We start from the raw sequence: 21,482 nt of genomic DNA, 5'->3' as shown, positions 1-21,482 counted from the left end.
AAACTTCCCCAATTGGGAGAAAAGGATGTCCAAGTACAGGAAGCACATAGAACTCCTAAAAGACATGCAGAAAAGATCTTCATCATGACACGTTGTAGTCAAACTTTCACAGTAAATGATAAAGAGTCTAAAATGTGCACAAGAGAACCATCAGATCACACAATTGGACTCACAACTAACTTCCCATCAGAAATATCAGATTTCAAGACATACTATAGGGCAGTTATAATCAAAACAGCTTGGTATTGCAAAAAAAAAAATAAAAAAAGATGGGTAGACCAATGGAATAGAATTGAAAGTCCAGAAATCAATCCACATATTTACAACCAACTTATCTTTGACAAAGGAGCTAAAACCAATCCCTAGAGCAAGGACAGTCTTGTCAACAAATGGTGCAGGGAAAACTGGATCGCCACATGAAGGAGTATGAAACAAGACCTCAACCTCACACCTTACACAAAAATCCACTCAAAATGGGTCAGAGACCTAAATCTATGACCTGATACCATTGAATTACTAGAGAACATTGGGGAAACCCTGGAAGACATTGGCATAGACTAAAACATCTTGGAAAAGACTCCAGAAGCACAGGCAATCAAAACCAAAATTGACAAATAGGATTACACTAAATTGAGAAGCTTCTAAACTGCAAAAGAAATAATCAGCAAAGTGAAGAGGCAAATGACAGAATGGGAGAAAATATTTGCAAATTATGCAACTGATAAAGGATTAATATTAAGAATCTATAAAGAGCTCAAGAAACTCAATAACAACAAATCAAGCAATCCAGCTAAGAAATGGGCAAAGGACTTGACCAGGCATTTTTCAAGAGAGGCAATTCAAATGGCCAATAGACACTTCAAAAATGCTCAGGATCACTACCCATCAGAGAAATGCAAATCAAAACCGCAATGAGGTTTCACCTCACCCCTGTTAGAACAGATTTCATACAGAAATTAACAAATGACAAATGCTGGAAAGGATGTGGGGGAAATGGTACCCTAATAAACTGTTGGTGGGAATGAAAACTGGTACAGCCACTGTGAAAGACAATATGGCGATACCACAGAAATCTGAATATGTACCTACTATATGATCCAGCCATCCCACTCCTGGGAATGTAACCAATCCAAAAGACATCAGCATATGAAAGAGTTATCTGTACCCCCATGTTTATTGCAGCTCAACCCACAATATTTAAGATATAGAATCAACCCAGATGTCCGTCAACTGAAGACTGTATAAAGAAATTATGGTAGATGTACACCATGAAATACTACACAGCAGTAAAAATAAATGAAATTCTGTTGTTTGCAACAAAATGGATGCAACTAGAAATCATAGTTGGTAGTTAAAAAGCCAGTCCCCAAAAGGCAAATACCATATGTTCTCTCTAATCTGCAGTAACTAATAGAGTATACAAAAAGTAATCTATAGAACTGAAATTGGCACTTTGAGATGTGATGGTTTTCAACAGTTCTGGTCTTGACTATTGAGGAACAATTTTTTTTCATACTATTGTTGAATGCTTTACTTAATGTAGGGTTAATTTTATGTGTATAAAGTTAATTGAAGATATATGTTTTTAAAAAATAAGAATGGGAATAGGAGAGGGAGGAGAAAGAAGGGTGGGAGAACAGATGGGAGTGAGGATGTAGTGGGAAGAATCACTATGTTCCTAAATTTGCCTATATGAAATGCATGAAGTTTGTCTACCTTGAATAAAAGGTTTCTAGGGCCTGGAACTGTGGTGTAGTGGGTAAAGCTGCTGCTTGCAGTGCCAGGATCCCATAAGTGCACTGGTTCGAATCCTCACTGCTCCACTTCCAATTCAGCTCTCTGCTATGGCCTGGGAAAAGCAGTAGAAAATGGCCCAAGTCCTAGGGCCCCTGCACCTGTGTGGAAGACCTGGAAGAAGTTCCTGGCTCCTGGTTTCAGATCGGTGCAGCTCTGGCTATTGCGGTCATCTGGGGAGTGAACCAGTGGATTGAAGACCTTTTTCTCTCTGCCTCTGCCTCTCTATAGCGCTACCTTTCAAATAAATAAATAAATAAATAAACAAATGGTTTATAGGTTAACAAAAATGAAAAGAAAAAATAGCATTATAAAAGCTACTGTTGAAAATTCAATAAATGAAATAGAATGAGATACAAAATTATTCAATTAATGCAAAAGATGACAGTAAAAAGGACCAATGTGAGCCAGCATTGTGGCATAGCTGGTTAAAGCTGCTGCCTGGGAGCTGGCGCTGTGGTGTAGTGGGTAAAGCCACCACCTTCAGTGCCGGCATCCAAAATGGGCACCAGTTTGAGTCCCGGCTGCTCCACTTCTGATCCAGCTCTCGGCTATGGCCTGCACCCACGTGGGAGACCCAGAAGAAGCTCCTGGTTACTGGCTTCGGATTAGCACATCTCTGGTGGTTGGGGCCATTTGGGGAGTGAACCAGCAGATGGAAGACCTCTCTTTCTCTCTCTCTGCCTCTCCTCTCTGTGTAACTCTGACTTTCAAATAAATAAATAAACCTTAAAAAGAAAAAGCTGCTGCCTGCGATGCCAGCATCTCATATGGGAGCCAGCTCGAATCCTGGTTGCTTTATTTCTGATACAGCTCCATTATAATGGTCTGGGAGAAACAGCAGAAAATGTCCCAAGTATTTGGACCCTTGCCACCCAGGTGGGAGAACCAGCAGAAGCTTCTGGTTCCTGGCTTTGACCTGGCCCAGCTGCAGCCATTGCAGCCATTGGGAGTGAACTAGTGGATGGAAGATATCTTGCTCTCTGTTTCTCTCACTTTCTCTGTAATTATACCTTTTGAATAAATAAATAAATAAATAAATAAATAACTTTTAAAAGGAACAATGTAACAAATAATAAAGGGGATAAATAGAAAACAAATACAAAGAAGGTAGATATAAATACAGCCATATAAGTAATTCTATTAAATATTAATGAATTAGACACTCCAACAAAAGACAGAGGTTGATTCTTTGCTATTATCAAGAAATACACTTGACCTATAGAAACACAGGTTGAAGTAAAAGGATAAAACTAGATCTACAATGCAAACAGCTTTCATAAGAAAGCTGTGTGGCTACATTAACATCAGACAAATTAGACTTCAAAACAAGGAGAATTACCAGAGATAAAATGGATCATTTGACAGTAATAACGGGTTAATGCATCAAAAATAGAAAAAAGAATCCTAAGTGAGTATGTAAATAACAACTTCAAAATACACGAAGCAATATTTTACAAAACAGATAGAAAATTAATAATTATATCAGGAGATTTAAATTCTCATCTATTGATAACTGGTAAACCAAATAGTCAAAAAAATCAGTTAGGATGTATAATAATATGTGAAGACAACTATCAACCGATTTTGTACTATACTGAAGTAGATCAAATTCTGGGTCAAAAACTGAGTTTCAATATGTTTAAAAATATTTAAATAATAAAATATGCGTTCTGAGCAAAAGGAATTTTAAAGGATTTAATAACAAAAACATACCCAGAAGATCCCATAATATATAGAAACTAAGAGTATACTTTTTTAAATTTATTTTTTATTTTTTGCCAGGCAGAGTTAGACAGTGAGAGAGAGACAGAGAGAAAGGTCTTTCTTCCATTGGTTCACTCCCCAAATGGCCGCCACTGCCGGTGCTGCGCCGATCCGAAGCCAGGAGCCAGGTGCTTCCTCCTGGTCTCCCATGCGGGTACAGGGACCCAAGCACTTAGGCCACCCTCCTCTGCCCTCCTGGGCCACAGCAGAGAGCTGGACTGGAAGAGGAGCAACCGGGACTAGTACCTGGTGCCCCAAGCAGGACTAGAACCCCGGGTGCCAGCGCCGCAGGTGGAGGATTAGCCAAGTGAGCCGTGGCGCCGACCCTAAGAGTATACTTTTTAAAAATCCATCTCAGTGGAAAGAACAGGTCTTCAAAGAAGGAGGTACCTTTCTCTGAAGGGAGGAGAGAACCTCCACTTTGACTATGACCTTGTCTAAACAAGATAAGAGGCGGAGAACTCAAGGGGCTTCCATAGCCTTGGAAACTCATGACTGGTGCATAGGGAGATTGCTGATGCCATAAACAGGAGTGTCAATTGGTAAAGTCAACAACAGGAGTCACTGTGCACTTACTTACTCCTCATGTAGGATATCTGTCCTTAATGTGCTGTACACTGAGGCTTAATGCTATAACGAGTACTCAAACAGTATATTTCACTTTGTGTTTCTATGGGGGTGCAAACTGTTGAAATCTTTACTTAATGTATACTAAACTGATCTTCTGTTAAAAAAAAAAAAAGAAGAAATTAGCAATTCCCAACTTGACTCTCACTGGGATTAAACATGACAATAGGTCTGCTCTGATTTCATCATCATTTAAAAAATCATCTATTATTTTTCACTTTATGTTTCTGTGTGAGAGCAAACTGTTGAAATCTTTACTTAATGTATGCTAAACTGATCTTCTGTATATAAAGAGAATTGAAAATGAATCCTCATGTGAATGGAAGGGGAGAGGGAATGGGAAAGGGGATGGTTGTGGGTGGGAGGGACGTTATGGGGGGGAAGCCATTGTAATCCATAAGTCGTACTTTGGAAATTTATATTCATTAAATAAAAGTTAAAAAAAATCCATGGTTAGAACAGAAATCAGAAGTGAAATGAGAAGATAAGTCAAGCCACATAAGGAAACATATGGTACGAAATTTTGTGAGATGCAGCTATAAAGCAATCTTAAGTGGGAATTTTATAGCTTTATTTTTATATTAGAAAATAATAAAGTTTTAAGTGAATAGATTGCATTATAGGGAACACTAAAGAACAGACTAAATCTAAATATAAAAATAATAAAGATAAGAAACAGAAACAAATGAAATAGAAAAAAAGAAGAAAACAGAGGAATTAAGAGAGCCCAAAGTATTTTTTAAGATCAAAGAATTATAAAAGCTAAAGTTAATCAATGAAGATGACACAAAATATAAGTTGTCAATTTCAGAAATTATAGAAGGAGCATCACTACCCATGCTATAGATATTTAAAAAATGAAGGGAATATTATGCACAATGCCATATGAACAAAGTTGAAAATTTAGATGAAATGAAAAAAAGCTGCTGAATATCAACTTAACAAAACAAACACAGCAAATACAAAAATTAACTCAAAATGTAAAACCACCTCACTAAGAAAGTTCCAGGAGTGGATGGCTTTGTTGGTGAATACTATCAAACACTTATGCAAGAGATAACATAAATCTTAAACAAACTGAAAATTACAAAGCACCAAAGAGATAAATGAATGACCTGAAAAGCTGGAGAGACAGAACCTGTTCACAGACTGAAAGTATCAAATTGTTAAGATTTAAGTTCTCTCTATATTGATTTCTAAATTCAACACATCATCACAGTGAAATCAAAGCATGCTGTCCTATTAATGGAAAAATTGATTTTAAAATTTATATGGGGGCCGGCGCTGTGGTGTAGCGGGTAAAGACATATAAATAAGAGATCATGGTAAAGGATGGAAGAGAATAGAACAAACCATTGAATGGGGGGAAACCATGAGAATGCCTCTGGGGAAACACCGTCTCTCCACCATGTTACATATTAGATTTGGACATCTGGGGAAATCAGGGGGGTTATCAGGTCTTTTTGAAATGGATCTTTGTGTAGTACTCAGTAAAGAGCCCCTTTTCCAATCACAGTATCTTGCCTGCCCCTCCTCCTCTCCCCCCCCCCCCCCAGTGGCTCCCTCTACCTTCACAGGAATGTCAAGATTGGTGCTTTGTGATGTCTAAGCCACCACAGGGCTATCATTGGCTGGGATAGCTCCTTGTTGACCAAACAAAGCTGAAGGGTGGGGCTCCTCATCACCCAGGGGAGGGTATATAAAGAGGGCAGGAGACCAGGATAGACCTAGAGTAAACAAGTACAGCTAAGGAGATCTGCACATCCCAGAAATCTACCACAACTATGGAAGACTCAATCATGAATACAATCCCAAGGACTAAAGGGAAGAAGCAAAGGAAGACCACATGTCAACAAAAGGTCAGATACAGCAGCAAGGTTAGATGACCTTACCCATGTTCCTCCTCTTGTTCCCGTAGATACCCCAAGACCCCTAGCCTATTCTTGCCTGATATAAACCCTTCCCCAGCCCATATCCCTATTCATGAAGTGCCCCTCCCTTTTAAATATTTATTTATTTACTTGAAAGTCAGAGTTACAGAGAGAGAGAAGGAGAGGCAGAGAGAGAGGTCTTCCTTCTGCTGGTTCACTCCCCAATTGGCTGCAACAGCTGGAACTGTGCCAATCCAAAGCCAGGAGCCAGGAGCTTCTTCCAGGTCTCCCACATGGGTGCAGGGGCCCAAGGACTTGGGCCATCTTCTACGGCCTTCCCAGGCCATAGCAGAGAGCTGGATCGGTAGTAGAGCAGCCAGGACTCGAACAGGCACCCATATGGGATGTCAGCACTGCAGGCGGCAGCTTTACCCACTACGCCACAGTGCCGACCCCGAAGTGCTCCTTTTATTTTCCCTAAAACCAATGCCCTTTTTCTTTCTCTGTTGCCCTCCTAAACACAGAAGAAAACCATGAAGGTGAAAGAAACCCTCCACAGGAAGTTGAGAAAAAAATCTCCCCAATCAGTCCGCTCCTCTTCAAGAGAAGCAAGGCAAGCAGTAAGACCAACAATATTCATTTGTTTTCACAAACTGAATGAGACACAAAATAAACCTCAGGAGAACGGGAACACAGACCATTGGAAAATCAACGAGTTCCATGTGACATGCTGTGCAGCCCGTAAATGCCAAGCCTGGGCCAGAGAACTAGTTGCAGCATCCTCCGAGACAGTGGTGAAGCAATGGCCAATTACATAGGGACCAAATCTGAGACCAACAGTCTACAGGAAGGTTGGCAACTGAAATAAAGTCAAGTGGCTGCAGAAAGAAAATGTGTATGTGTGTCTGTAGCAGGGAGGGAAGGAATAAAGGGAGGAAAGAAGTGCTTTTTGAGTCGGTGGGGTGGGAGTAGGGGGACCTGCAGGATTAGAGGCCAGACCAACAGGGCAACAGCCACTGGGGATAAGGACTGGAGGAGGACTGAGAAACGAAAACAAATTTCCTCAACACTTTGTCTCTTGTGCAAAAAGACAAGGGCCCTTGGTGCTTCTACATGTGTTTGGGGTGGAGAATAGGGAGCAACATTTAAGTTGGGGAGGTGGGTTTGATGTGTGGTTTGCAACATTGACACTCTCCACAAAGGGTAAGCAAAATTGTCTCCTGGTCAACTGCATCATAGTGGTTATGTTGTACCTCACCCACAAAACTTCATCCTATTAACAGTCACTGCCAGTTACCTCCAAAGAATAAAATTGTGGATCTTGGAACCCACATACCCAACACTGATTAGGCTACCCTCTTGTTAAGAAGCTTGGGGCTGAGCAGTTGCCTACCAAGGGTGAAGGCAATAGATGAAGGCATTGTTTACAGAGAATTTCCATAGAAAAAAAGCCCATTAAAGCCAGTCTTAAGTTTCGTTAGCACCATAACCAAGTGGTTCTAATGCTCCCCCATCCTTTTCTAAAATTCTGAAGATTGCTATGAATAACATTAAGTTTTGATAATACATGAATATATGTAACTTCAAATTAGCTGATTTTTAGTGTTTCAATAACCATTTTGTCCTACAAAGAAGTTAATTTGAATACATTTATAATAAATCATTGGCTCTATACATAGGTTGCTCTTTGCAAGTTCTTAAGAATTTGGAATTGCTTGAGCTTTCTTTGAGCACACTTCCAGACTGCAATCCAGGTGGTAACAGATAACATACATAGTCCTATATTTAAAAAGCAGACTCTAAATAAAATAGTAATGTCACAGTGATTATACAGACAAAGAACTGGAGTTATTTGAACTCTGTGATTCTATGTGATCATTTGCTATTGTTGATTTGAAATCAGTGAAATAACATGTTAAATTTGAAGATCTTCAGGGATAATGAAATTATCACATTTGAAAACAAAATATTTTACTAATGTTTAACAATATCTTTAAACAAAACATATTCTGTAATTGTTCATTATTTTAATACTTTATAAGAAGCAAAATAAAACAATCTGACATATGCTATGTGATTAGTTGGTGAAATTGTATCTTTTACAAGCTTTAAATTTTCTTTTTTTACTATAATTACATATAAAATGTTCTGTAAATGCTATTTACACTATGTTTTCTCTCTAATTATAGCTACTTGTTTTAATTTATATGCATCATTAAAATGCTATTCTGTTCAGGTGGGGACATTAAAATATACCTTACAACTCAGTGTATGTGCTAAAAGTCATTGAGTTATATATATTAAATGATTAAGTGTACATTAAATAGTTGAATGGCATTGCACAGTATATCTCAGTAAAACTTGTAACTATATAACAAGTATTTTGGCTTTGTGTTTTCTTATCTTCGTTTTTGTTTTAGGCAGATTTATTGAGGTAAAACTGACTTTAAAAAACCATACATTTTTTCTTTTTTTTAAACTTTTATTTAGGAAATATAATTTTCCAAAGTACAGTTTATGGATTACAATGGCTTTTCCCCCCATAACTTCCCTCCCACCCGCACCCCTCCCATCTTCCGCTCCCTCTCCCATTCCATTCACATCGATTCATTTTCAATTATCTTTATATACAGAAGATTGATTTAGTATATATTAAGAAAAGATTTCATCAGTTTGCACCCACACAGAAACACAAAGTGTAAAATACTGTTTCAGTACTAGTTATAGCATTAATTCACATTGGACAACACATTAAGGACAGAGATCCCACATAAGGAGTAAGTACACAGTGACTCCTGTTGTTGACCTAACAATTTGACACTCTTGTTTATGGCGTCAGAAATCTCCCTAGGCTCTAGTCATGAGTTTCCAAGGCTATGGAAGCCTCTTGAGTTCGCTGACTTCAATCTTATTTAGGCAAGGTCATAGTCAAAGTGGAAGTTCTCTCCTCCCTTCAGAGAAAGGTACCTCCTTCTTTGACAGCCCGTTCTTTCCACTGGGATCTCACTCGCAGAGATCTTCCATTTAGGTTTTTTTTTTTTTTTCTTTACCAGAGTGTCTTGGCTTTCCATGCCTAAAATACTCTCATGGGCTCTTCAGCCAGATCCGAATGCCTTAAGTGCTGATTCTGAGGCCAGAGTGCTGTTTAGGACATCTGCCATTCTACGAGTCTGCTGTGTATCCCACTTCCCATGTTGGATCGTTCTCTCCCCTTTTTTATTCTATCAGTTAGTATTCGCAGACACTAGACTTGTTTGTGTGATCCCTTTGACTCTTAGACCTATCAGTGTGATCAATTGTGAATTGAAATTGATCCCTTGGACTAGTGAGATGGCATTGGTACATGCAATCTTGATGGGATTGTATTGGAATCCCCTGGCACATTTCTAACTCCACCATTTGGGGCAAGTCCGATTGAGCATGTCCCAAATTGTACATCTCCTCCCTCTCTTATTCCCACTCTTAAATTTAACAGGGATCACTTTTCAGTTAAATTTGAACACCTAAGAATAAATGTGTATTAATTACAGAGTTCAACCAATAGTATTAACTAGAACAAAAAAATACTAAAAGGGATAAATTATTAAATTGTACATCAACAGTCAGGACAAGGGCTGATCAAGTCACTGTTTCTCATAGTGTCCATTTCACTTCAACAGGTTTCCCCTTTGGTGCTCAATTAGTTGTCACCGATTGGGGAGAATATATGATATTTGTCCCTTTGGGACTGGCTTAATTCACTCAGCATGATTTTTTTCCAGACTCCTCCATCTTGTTGCAAATGACTGGGTTTCATTGTTTTTGACTGCTGTATAGTATTGTATAGAGTACATATCCCATAATTTCTTTATCCAGTCTACTGTTTATGGGCATTTGGGTTGGTTCCAGGTCTTAGCTATTATGAATTAAGCTGCAGTAAACATTAATGTGCAGACAGCTTGTTTGTTTGCCAATTTAATTTCCTTTGGGTAAATTCCAAGGAGTGGGATGGCTGGGTTGTATGGTAGAGTTATATTCAGGTTTCTGAGGAATCTCCAGACTGACTTCCATAGGCTTAACCAGTTTGCATTCCCACCAACAGTGGGTTAGTGTCCCTTTTTCCCCACATCCTCTCCAGCATCCGTTGTTGGTAGATTTCTGTATGTGAGTCATTCTAACTGGAGTGAAGTGAAACCTCACTGTGGTTTTGATTTGCATTTCCCTGATTGCTAGTGATCTTGAACATTTTTTCATGTGCCTGTTGACCATTTGGATTTCCTCTTTTGAAAAATGTCTATTGAGGTCCTTGGGCCATCTCTCAAGTGGGTTGTTTGTTTTGTTGCTGTGGAGTTTCTTAATCTCATTGTAGATTCTGGTAATTAATCCTTTATCTGTAGCATAGTTCGCAAATATTTTTCCCATTCTGTCAGTTGCCTCTTCACTTTCCTGACTGTTTCTTTTGCAGTACAGAAACTTCTCAATTTGATGCAATCCCAAAAGTTAATTTTGGCTTTGGCTGCCTGTGCCTCTGAGGTCTTTTCCAAGAAGTCTTTGCCGCTGCCGATATCTTGCAGTGTTTCTCCAATATTGTTCAATAATTTGATGGTGCTGGGTCATAGATTTAGGTCTTTAATCCATGTTGAGTGGATTTTTGTATAAGGTGAAAGGTAGGGGTCTTGCTTCATGCTTCTGCACCTGGAAAAGAGTTTTCCCAGCACCATTAATTGAATAGACTATCCTTGCTCCAGGAATTGGTTTTAGATCCTTGATCAAATATGAGTTGGCTGTAGATGTTTGGGTTGATTTCTGGTATTTCTATTCTGTTCCATTGGTCGATCCATCTGTTTCTGTACCAGTACCATGCTGTTTTGATTACAACTGCCCTGTAGTATGTCCTGAAATCTGGTATTGTGATGCCTCCGGCTTTGTTTTTGTTGTACAAGATTGCTTTAGCTATTCGAGGTCTCCTGTGTTTCCATATGAATTTCAGCATCATTTTTTATAGATCTTTGAAGAATGTCTTTGGTATCTTGATTGGTATTTCATTGAATGTATAAATTGCTTTTGGGAGAATGGACATTTTGATGATGATGATTCTTCCAATCCATGAGCATGGAAGATTTTTCCATTTTTTGGTATCCTCTTCTATTTCTTTCTTTAGGATTTGTAATTCTCATCGTAGAGATCTTTAACGTCCTTAATTAAGTTTATTCCAAGGTATTTGATGGTTTTTGTAGCTATTGTAAATGGGATTGATCTTAGCAGTTCTTTCTCAGCTGTAGCATTGCCTGTGTATACAAAGGCTGTTGATTTTTGAGCAATGATTTTATATCCTGCTACTTTGCCAAACTCTTTTATGAGTTCCAATAATCTCTTAGTGGAGTTCTTTGGATCCCCTAAATAAAGAATTATATCATCTGCAAAGAGGGATAGTTTGAGTTCTTCCTTCCCAATTTGTATCCCTTTAATTTCTTTTTCTTGCCTAATGGCTCTGACTAAAACTTTCAGTACTATGTTGAATAGCAGTGGTGAGAGTGGGCATCCCTGATTGGTACCCGATCTCAGTGGAGATGCTTCCAACTTTTCCCCATTTAATAGGATGCTGGCCATGGGTTTTTCATAAATTGCTCTGATTGTATTGAGGAATGTTCCTTCTATACCCAGTTTGCTTAGAGTTTTCATCACGAAAGGGTGTTGAATTTTATCGAATGCTTTCTCTGCATCTATTGAGATAATCGTATGGTTTTTCTTCTGCAGTCTGTTAATGTGGTGTATCACATTGATTGTTTTGCGCACATTGAACCATCCCTGCATACCAGGGATAAATCCCACCTGGTCTGGGTGGATGATCTTTCTGATGTGTTGTTGTATTCTATTGGCGAGTATTTTATTGAGGATTTTTGCGTCTATGTTCATCAGGGATATTGGCCTGTAATTCTCTTTCAATGCTGCATCTTTTTCCGGCTTAAGGATTAAGGTGATGCTGGCTTCATAGAAAGAATTTGGGAGGATTCCCTCTTTTTTGATTGTTCTGAATAGTATGAGAAGATTTGGAGTTAGTTCTTCTTTAAATGTCTGGTAGAATTCAGCAGTGAATCCATCTGGTCCTGGGCTTTTCTTTGTTGGGAGTTCCTTTATTACTGTTTCAATTTCTGTCTCAGTTATGGGTCTGTTTAGGTTTTCTATGTCTTCTTGGTTCAATTTAGGTAGGTTGCATGTGTCCAGGAATCTACCCATTTCAGATAGATTTCCCTGTTTGCTGGCATACAAGTCCTTGTAGGAATATCTGATGATTCTTTTTATTTCTATGGTATCTGTTGTTACATTTTCTTTTTCATCTCTGATTTTATTGATTTGGGTCTTTTCTTTTTTTGGTTAATTGGGCCAATGCGGTGTCAATTTTGTTAATTTTTTCAAAAAACCAGCTCCTCTTTTTGCTGATTTTTTGTAATTTTTTTTGATTCAATCCTATTGATTTCTTCTCTACTTTTAATTATTTCTCTTCTCCTTCTAGATTTGGGTCTGGTTTGTTGCAGTTTTTCTAGATCCTTGAGATGAATTGAAAGTTCATTTATTTCGTGCCTTTCAAATTTCTTGATGTTGGCACCTATTGATATAAACTTTCCTCTTAACACTGCTTTTACTGAATCTCATAAGTTTTGGTATGTTGTGCTGCTATCCTCATTTACTTCCGGAAAGTTTTTGATTTCTCTTTTGATTTCTTCTATGACCCAGTGTTCATTTAGGAGCATGTTATTCAGTCTCCATGTGTTTGCATACACTCTAGGGATTCCTGAGTTGCTAATTTCCACCTTCATTCCTTTATGGTCTGAGAAGCTGCATCGTATGATTCTAATTCTTTTGAACTTGCTGAGACTTGCTTTATGGCCTAGTATGTGGTCAATCCTAGAGAAGGTTCCATGTACTGCTGAGAAGAATGTAAATTCTTTATGTGTAGGATGAAAAGTTCTGTAGATATCTGTTAGATCCATTTGGGCAATAGTGTCGTTTAAATCTAATGTATTCTTGTTGATCTTCTGCCTGGTTGATCTGTCTATTTCTGTGAGTGGAGTATTGAAGTCCCCTAAAACATACATTTTAAAGTGTGAAATTTGATAAATAGTGAACATAATAGTAAAATAGTGAACACATCCACCGTAATCCCCTAAAATATACTCATGTCTTCCCCTTGTCCTCAAGTAACCTCTGATCCACTTTCTATCACTTTACATGTTCCAGATTTTTATATAAACGGAATCCCAGAGTTAGTACTCTTTCCTTTCTAGCTTCTTTCACTGGCATAATTAATCTGCAAATAATTCATGGTGTTGTGTATACCAATAGTTCATTCTTTTTTCTTGCTGAGTAGTATTTTGGAATATTTTTATCCATACACAACTATGTATTTATCCATTCATATTGACAGACATTGAAGCTGCTTCCAGTTTTTATTTACTACAAAGAATGTTTCCATAAACCTTCACATAAAAGTTTTTTATGCCTTTAGGCTTTCTTTTCTCTTAGGTAAATAATTAGGAGTGGAATGGCTGGGATACATATAGAAGTATAATTGATTTTTTATGAAACTGCCAAATGTTTTTCAAAAGTCATCATCTCAGCAATAGTGTAAGACAGTCCCAGTCTCTCTACATTCCACTAAAATGTTAAATGATCAATCATTTAAATTATCTATACCCCGTGTTTATTGCAACTCAATTCACAATAGTTAAGATACAGAATCAACCCAAATGCCAGTCAACTGAAGACTGGATAAAGAAATTATGGGATGTATACACCCTGAAATACTACACAGTGGTAAAAAAAAATGAAATCCTGTCATTTGTAACAAAATGGATGAAACTGGAAAACATCATACTTCGTGAAATAAGCCAGTCCCCAAAGGACAAATACCATATGTTCTCCCTGATCTGTGATAACTAATAGAGCACCTAAAAGGTAATCTATAAAAGTGAAATTAACACTTCAAGATGCAATGACTTTGAATAGCCCTTGTTTTGACTGTTGAGGAACAGTTTTTTCTTTCATATAAGTTTTTGAATTCTTTACTTACTATAGAGTTAATTACATATGTATAAAGTTATAAACAATGTGAATAGGAGAGGAGGAGGAAAAAGGGTAGGAGTGTGGGTGGGAGGGCGAGTACAGTGGAAAGAATCACTATATTCCTAAAGTTGTACTTATGAAAAGTATAAAGTTCGTATTCTGGAAATAAAATGTTTCTGGGGAAAACAAGTCATCATCTCAGCAATAGTGTACTACAGTCCCAGTCACTCTACATTCCACTAAAATGTTAAATGATCAATTATTTAAACTTCAGCCATGTATTGTAATATGTGTCATGGTATACCACTGTGCTTTTAACTAAAATTTCTGTAATGTGTAATGATCATGAGCATCTTTTCATGGGCCCATTTTGCCATACAAGGGTGTTTCAAAATGTTCATAAAATATGGAATTAAAACATTCATTTTGGTGCACAAAATTTTGAAATCCACATACAAGGCGCCTTCAAAAAGTTCATGGGAATGCATTTTATGAAAAACTACACATGTATTTAAAAATTTACACTAAAATAAACTTATCTTTTAATTCCATTCTCCTCAAACTTTTTGAAGTGCCTTTGTATTGTGACAGAATGGTCAGCAGCACTAACAAGAGAAGCTCAAATGAAGGAACTGAGACACTGTGCTTTGCTGCTATTACTCTCCCCTCCCTCCTGCCCATCACATGCACCCCACCACAAATACCACCCCTACTTACTTTCTGTTAAATTCAGACTCTATTGGAGTCATGTGGGATGAAAAACCTTCCTCTTAACCATTTAATATGAGAATCAGTCATAGGCCTGCAAATGCTTACAAATTTTGATGCATTGACTATAAAAGTTAGGTTTTACTGTATTTCTGTAAGGAAAAAAATTAAGTCTGTCAGTTGCAAACCACAATCAATACTCATACCAACCTGTGTTCCTCAGCAGGAGTTACTCCAAATAAAAGTTAAAATGTATTTTGTGAAGGTGAAATCCCTATGGTGGATATGCCTCCCCTGTTATAGGTCTGCCTTGGCCGAGCTGTTGAACACAACTTATTGGCAATTCATTAGTGCTCTCAAAATCTTGCTGATCATGGTATATAACTTAATTTTTTTAAAGATTTATTTATTTACTTGAAAGTCAGAATTACACACAGAGAGAAGGAAAGGCAGAGAGAGAGAGAGAGGTCTTCCATCCCTGGTCCACTCACCAGATTGCCGCAATGGCCAGAGCTGCGCCAATCCGAAGCCAGGAGCCAGGTGCTTCTTCCTGGTTTCCCACACAGGTGCAGGGACCCAAACACTTGGGCCATCCTCCACTGCCTTCCAAGGCCACAGCAGAGAGCTGGATTGGAAGAGGAGCAGCCAGGACACGAACCAGCGTCCATATGGGATGCTGGCACTGCAGGCAGCAGCTTTACCCACTGTGCCACAGTGTCGGCCCCAAGGTATATAACTTATAATTCTATGAATCATTCATAAGAGAATTCCTTTTGATTCTACTAAAAGAATAAAGTGATTCTTGCTCACTGATACTATTGATTCATACATAGCAATCTATGGTTCACCAGTTCTCATGAAGGAAGGTTTATACAGGGAACTGTTAGAACAAAATCTATTGCTATCGTCCAGTGGCTGGAGTCTTTTGCATTATAAATTGGTTATATGAATAAGCAAGAGATAAAAGTCACCAAAAACCAGTTTTTAAAAACATTTTTCATTATTAATAGGATTTTATGTCATCCTGAAGATATAAACATCAGAGTTAAACCAGCTGCAATATGTTTTGGTTTGAAACAATATAATGATGCCAAGTTAACATGGTGGGTGGAATCCATGCCAGCATGTTTACAAAGGATCACTGTCCCATGTTGTGTTAGAGCAGGCAGGTACCAAAAATCCTAACCTAGCTCAGCCCAGATTTGTCATTGAAGCAGATAATTGCACGGCCAGCTTCACCTTGATGATACGTCTCAGAACAGAACCAAAAAGGACTGGCTGTAGCCACCTCCTATTTTGTCTGTCAGCATTCAGATGACAGAGAAGAGCATATCATTCCATTAATTGGAATTCATCTTTACAGAACTGGTTGAAAATTCAGGAGAATGCTAAGCTCTTTTGTCATGAATATGGGGGAAAAAGGCAAAGGCAATGGATCCCCTTGCAAGGTCAATCTCAGAGTTTGTAAAAAGGAATAGGATCTCTCTTTTTCATTATTGACATTCAGGAAAAGGCCTTTCTGGGATTTGGCATAGTAGAATATAATGTTTGAAGCCTACTATTGAGTTCAGGGGGAATTGGAACACAATCCAATGGATACCCTTTCCTATGAGACTCATTTTACAACACTGCTGTTGAGTCTCTAATTAATTCCAGTTAAGTAGTTAACAAAACAACACTTATTTAAATCTAGTTATCATTTAATTCACAGAAATACAATTCTGTGTCTGAATAAATTGATTCATGAGCACAATTCCACTTGCTATTGGGCAATGTATGCTCACTTTCCTTTGTGAAATTTGATGAACATACATACATTGAGGCAAGTGCTGACTGAATCATAATTGATGAGACCTAGTCCCTTCCCACAATAAACTCACACTATTGAGGAGAGAGACAAAGTGTCATTCAACATTGTACAATAGTGCAGTGATCAAGCAATGCACACATGCTATGGAATCACAGAAGCTGCAGACTTAAGATAACAGGGAAATCTTCCTGAAGGAGGCAAAGCAGGGTAACAGCTTAAACAAGGGCCTCAGGTGACAACCAACAGGGTGAGATTAGGGCACTTTGATGTTGCTATACTTTAAAATTGAGGCAGGGTGTTACAAGGTACATATAGAAATATTTATAAATATAATCTGTACATACACACATGTTAGTATACACACATAGATATCCTTGCTCTATCAGCTGAAAGGGTCTGGAGGCAGCAAAAACCTAATGGCAAAGGATATAGCTGGCATGCAGACTTGGATTCCAATACCGTTCTTCAATAAAAGGAATCAAAGATCCCTGGAGAAATGACTGATTTTAGGACTGGTGCAGCAAATATTCAAGATGAGCATTGAGCATCTTGTAGTTCCATAAACAATCGCTCAAAATGAAGATGTACAGATGGATGGATGGAAGGGAAGGAGGGACAATGATGAATATGTGTTAAATGGACATGGGTGATAACTGAAAGAGCCCCTTTTAGCCAAAACTTAAATATTTTGAGCAACAAAATAATGTAGTATTGAGCTATATCCCAAGGGGAAAAAATCCATGAATCCATATTCTAAATAGCTTATGTAGATTCTTCACCCTCAAGGAATTCCCTACTCCTTATGTGTAGGCTGCATATAGTGACTTTCTTCCAAGTACATAATGGGAATAAAGAAGGAAGAGAAACTTTACAGGGAAGAAACCTTACAAACACTTTTTTGGTAGGTTCAAGGTCAACAGACACAGTGCTGCCATATTGACAGTACGAATCCTTGATACGATAAAATGGCACTTCTGTGATCTTCCTCCTGAAAATCCACAACTTTAATCCAATTATTGAAAAAAACACATGAATCCCTACTGAGGGTACATTTTGTAAAATATCTATACAGTATTCCTCAAAACTGCCAACATCATCAAAAACAAGGAAAGTGAGATTTGTTAGTCAAAAGCCTAAGGAGACATGATAAGTAGATGGAATAGAGTATTCTGGATAGGATCCTAGAACAGAAAAAGAACACTTGGTAAAAAAATTTTAAATTTGTAAAGTAGACTTTCTCTCTCAAGTGCATTGGTAGCGATGCCTCCCGGGCCAAACCAGCTCCAAGACTTGAAGATACTGGAAATCTACTTAGATCCAAATTCATTTCCAAGGCCAAGGATGTGCAGCTGGGGGTCCTGGATTGTTGAGAGCATTCAACTTCCCTGAAAACCTCAACACAGATCTCAGCATTTTCTATAGGTTGGACCTAAAGATGACAATGAACACAAGAAAGCATTGTGGTGAGACAGTAAATCCTAGAAGTGAACTCAGGAAGTGAACTCAGGAAACAACTTCTCCCCTCGAGATTTCAGTGGAAGCAGAGCCCATGGAACTCCTGGGAGCTGCTGGAGATGAAATTGTGGACCTCAGCTGTGAATCTTTAGAACCTGTGGTTGTTGACTTGACACACAATGACTCTGTTATGATTGTTGACGAAAAGAGGAGGCCAAGGAGCAATGCGCAGAGGCTATGCCCAAGACCATGCTGACAGCTGTGTGGTAAGCAGTGATGATCAAGAATTGTTTAGGGACGGGACTGTGTTTGTGATCACCCATATTCCCAGAAACACCAGGGATAAGGGAGCTATAGAACTTAGGCCCTCTGGTACTTTGAGTTGTCCCGTATGTATGACTGGGTACTTGGAGATTGTGCAGAATGGACATCTCACCGTTACTACAGAATGTGGCCTTGTCATCTGTAGCCAGTATCTCATTGATTCTCTTAAGAATGCTAACACTTCCAAAACTGGTAGGAAAATAATCAGATACCCTATTTATATACAAAGTGTTCAGAGCTGCTCAGGAAGGATGGCTGGACAGACACAAAACCTGGCTGAGTTCTCCACATAATATCTGCTTGCAATTTCTGAACTCAAGAAAACTATTTCAAAACGAATATCTGATATGTAAACTGTTCTTTTGTTTCCAAGCCCTTCTTATATCCTTTTGTTATTTCCAGTTTGATGTTCTGTAAGTGGACCCAAGGGCCCTCCCAGGCCAAGTTCTACATCTCTGCTCCTCTGGGGTGGCACTACTCCAGAGTAGAAGAAAGGAAGTCAAACACACTGGAATTGAGAATTATGGTTCTAGCCTCTTTCTGGAAATTTCATGTTTGCCAGTTCAAGTACTGGCTATTCTGTACTTCTGATCCAGCTTCCCACTAATGCACCTTGAGCGGAGTGGCTGATGGCCCAAGTACTTGGGTTCTTGCCACTCACATCAGAGAACCAGATAGAGTTTCTAGCTCCTGGCTTTTGCCTGGCCTATCCCTGGATGTTGTGGGCATTTGGGCAATGAACCAGCAAATGTAAGCTTGTTCTCTCTCTCACTCTTGCTCTCCCCCACCCTGTCTCTTTGCCTTTCAAATAAACATTTTTTAAAAATTAATATTTGCATTACTTATTTTCTAATTTTTGCTTTCAACATATGTCATTGAATTTGAAGTGAGTTTCTTTATTTTTTAATTTTTTTAACTTTTATTTAATGAATATAAATTTCCAAAGTACAGCTTATGGATTACAATGGCTTTTCCCCCCCATAACGTCCCTCCCACCCACACCCCTCCCATCTTCCGCTCCCTCTCCCCTTCCATTCACATCAAGATTCATTTTCGATTCTCTTTATATACAGAAGATCAGGTTAGCATACATTAAGTAAAGATTTCAACAGTTTGCTCCCATACAGAAACATAAAGTGAAAAATACTGTTTGAGTACTAGTTATAGCATTAAATCTCAATGCACACTAAGGACAGAGATCCTACCTGAGGAGTAACTGCACAGTGACTCCTGTTGTTGACTTAACAAATTGACACTCTTGTTTATGGCCTCAGTAATCACCCTAGGCTCTTGTCATGAGCTGCCAAAGCTTTGGAAGCCCCCTGAGTTCACCGACTCTGATCATATTTAGACAAGGCCATGGTCAAAGTGGAAGTTCTCTCCTCCCTTCAGAGAAAGGTACCTCCTTCTTTGATGACCCCATTCTTTCCACTGGGATCTCATTCGCGGAGATCTTTCATTTGGTTTTTTTTTTTTTTTTTTCCCCAGAGTGTCTTGGATTTCCATGCCTGAAATACCCTCAAGGGCTTTTCAGCCAGATCCGCATGCCTTAAGGGCTGATTCTGAGGCCAGAGTGCTGTTTAGGACATCTGCCATTCTATGGGTCTGCTATGTATCTCACTTCCCATGTTGGATCGTTCTCTCCTTTTTTATTCTATCAGCTAGTATTTGCAGACACTATTCTTGTTTATGTGATCCCTTTGGTTCTTAATCCTATCATTATGATCAATTGTGAACAGAAATTGATCACTGGGACTAGTGAGATGGCATTGGTACATGCCACCTTGATGGGATTGAATTGGAATCCCCTGGTATGTTTCTAACTCTACCGTTTGAGGTAAGTCAGCTTGAGAATTTGAAGTGAGTTTCAATAAACACCATATAGTTAGATTAAGGGTTTTTTAAGTTTTTATTTATTTTATTTATATGGAAGACAGAAACAAAAAGAAAAAGAATCAGAGAGAGAGAGAGAGAGATCTTCCATCTGATGGATTGCTGCACAAATTCCTGAAAAGCTGAGGTTAGACCAGGCCAACATTCAAGAGATGGGAACTCAATCTGGGCTTCTCATATCGATGGCAGGAACCCAAGAACTTGAGCCATCAGCTGCTGCCTCCCTTTGTTTGCATTAGCAGCAAGTTGGTTTAAAGTCAAGCCAGGTCTTGAACCCAGATACTCCAATATGAGTTGAGGGTATCTCATGGGACATCCTCACTAGTATACCAAACACCTGCCTTGGGTTAGCTTTTTATCCATTCTGTCAATATTAACCTTTTAGTTGATTTATTTAGACCATTATCCAGTAATATAATTATTGAGATTTTTTTCCCCATTTTGATTTTTCTCCTGTCTTCTGGTGGATTCATTTTTTTAGAATTCTATTTTTACTTAGCTTTAGTATTTTTGAGTGCATCTCTTTGTATAACATTGTAAATGGTTGTTGTATGTACATACATAATTTACCACAGTCTACTTATATCACTGTAGCAGTTCAAGTGATGTGTAGAAACCTTACTACCTTTTCATGTCCCTTCACCCTTCCCTTCCTAGATTATTCCCTCTGCATACGTTACTTCATCTGGCATAATTTTAAAGATGCAAGAGAAAGAAAGTCGGTCTTACTTATCTATATTTTGGATCTTTCTGTTGCTCTTGCTTCCATTCTGATAATCCAAAAGACTCTCTTCCATCATTGCTTTTTGTTTAGAGAACTTCCTTTTTCAATTTTTTTAGAATACATGTTGGCAATAAATTTTATTAGTTTTCTTTTGTCGGAAAATGGCCTGATCTTCTCTTAATTTATGAAGGATACTTACTCAATATAGTATTCTTAGTTCACTGTACTCCTGTACTCTTCTTTCAGAACTTGAGTTCTGTGCCACATTTTTCTTGCCTCCAGTTTCTAATGGTAAACCCACTGTTATTCAAGTTTTTTTTTTCCTACAGTTAATGTTTATTTCTGTCACTGCTATCAAGATAGTTTCTTTGGGGTAGAGTTTGGTCTAGCGGTTAAAATGCCTGTCTCCCACATCAGAATCCCTGGGTTCTATCCCCTGTCAAAGAATCAGATAAACAAGACTAGT

At 38.4% G+C, this 21,482-nt stretch overlaps 1 long non-coding RNA gene and 1 pseudogene across 1 annotated transcript; both read left to right on the top strand.

Moving 5' to 3' along the window:
* The first annotated feature begins 5,851 nt into the window (after positions 1–5,851).
* Positions 5,852–6,951, top strand: LOC103352046 (uncharacterized). The gene is made up of 2 exons (XR_519582.3): positions 5,852–6,047; positions 6,584–6,951. It is a non-coding gene; the product is annotated as an uncharacterized lncRNA (long non-coding RNA).
* Positions 6,952–18,061: 11,110 nt separating this feature from the next.
* LOC127487107 (E3 ubiquitin-protein ligase RNF4 pseudogene) overlaps positions 18,062–21,482 on the top strand; it is a 111,646-nt pseudogene continuing 108,225 nt past the window's right edge.

Source organism: Oryctolagus cuniculus, chromosome X (assembly GCF_964237555.1).
Source record: "Oryctolagus cuniculus chromosome X, mOryCun1.1, whole genome shotgun sequence".
Lineage (NCBI taxonomy): Eukaryota > Metazoa > Chordata > Mammalia > Lagomorpha > Leporidae > Oryctolagus > Oryctolagus cuniculus.
Note: the sequence above shows the minus strand (reverse complement) of the source record. Positions and strands in the feature narration are given on the sequence as shown.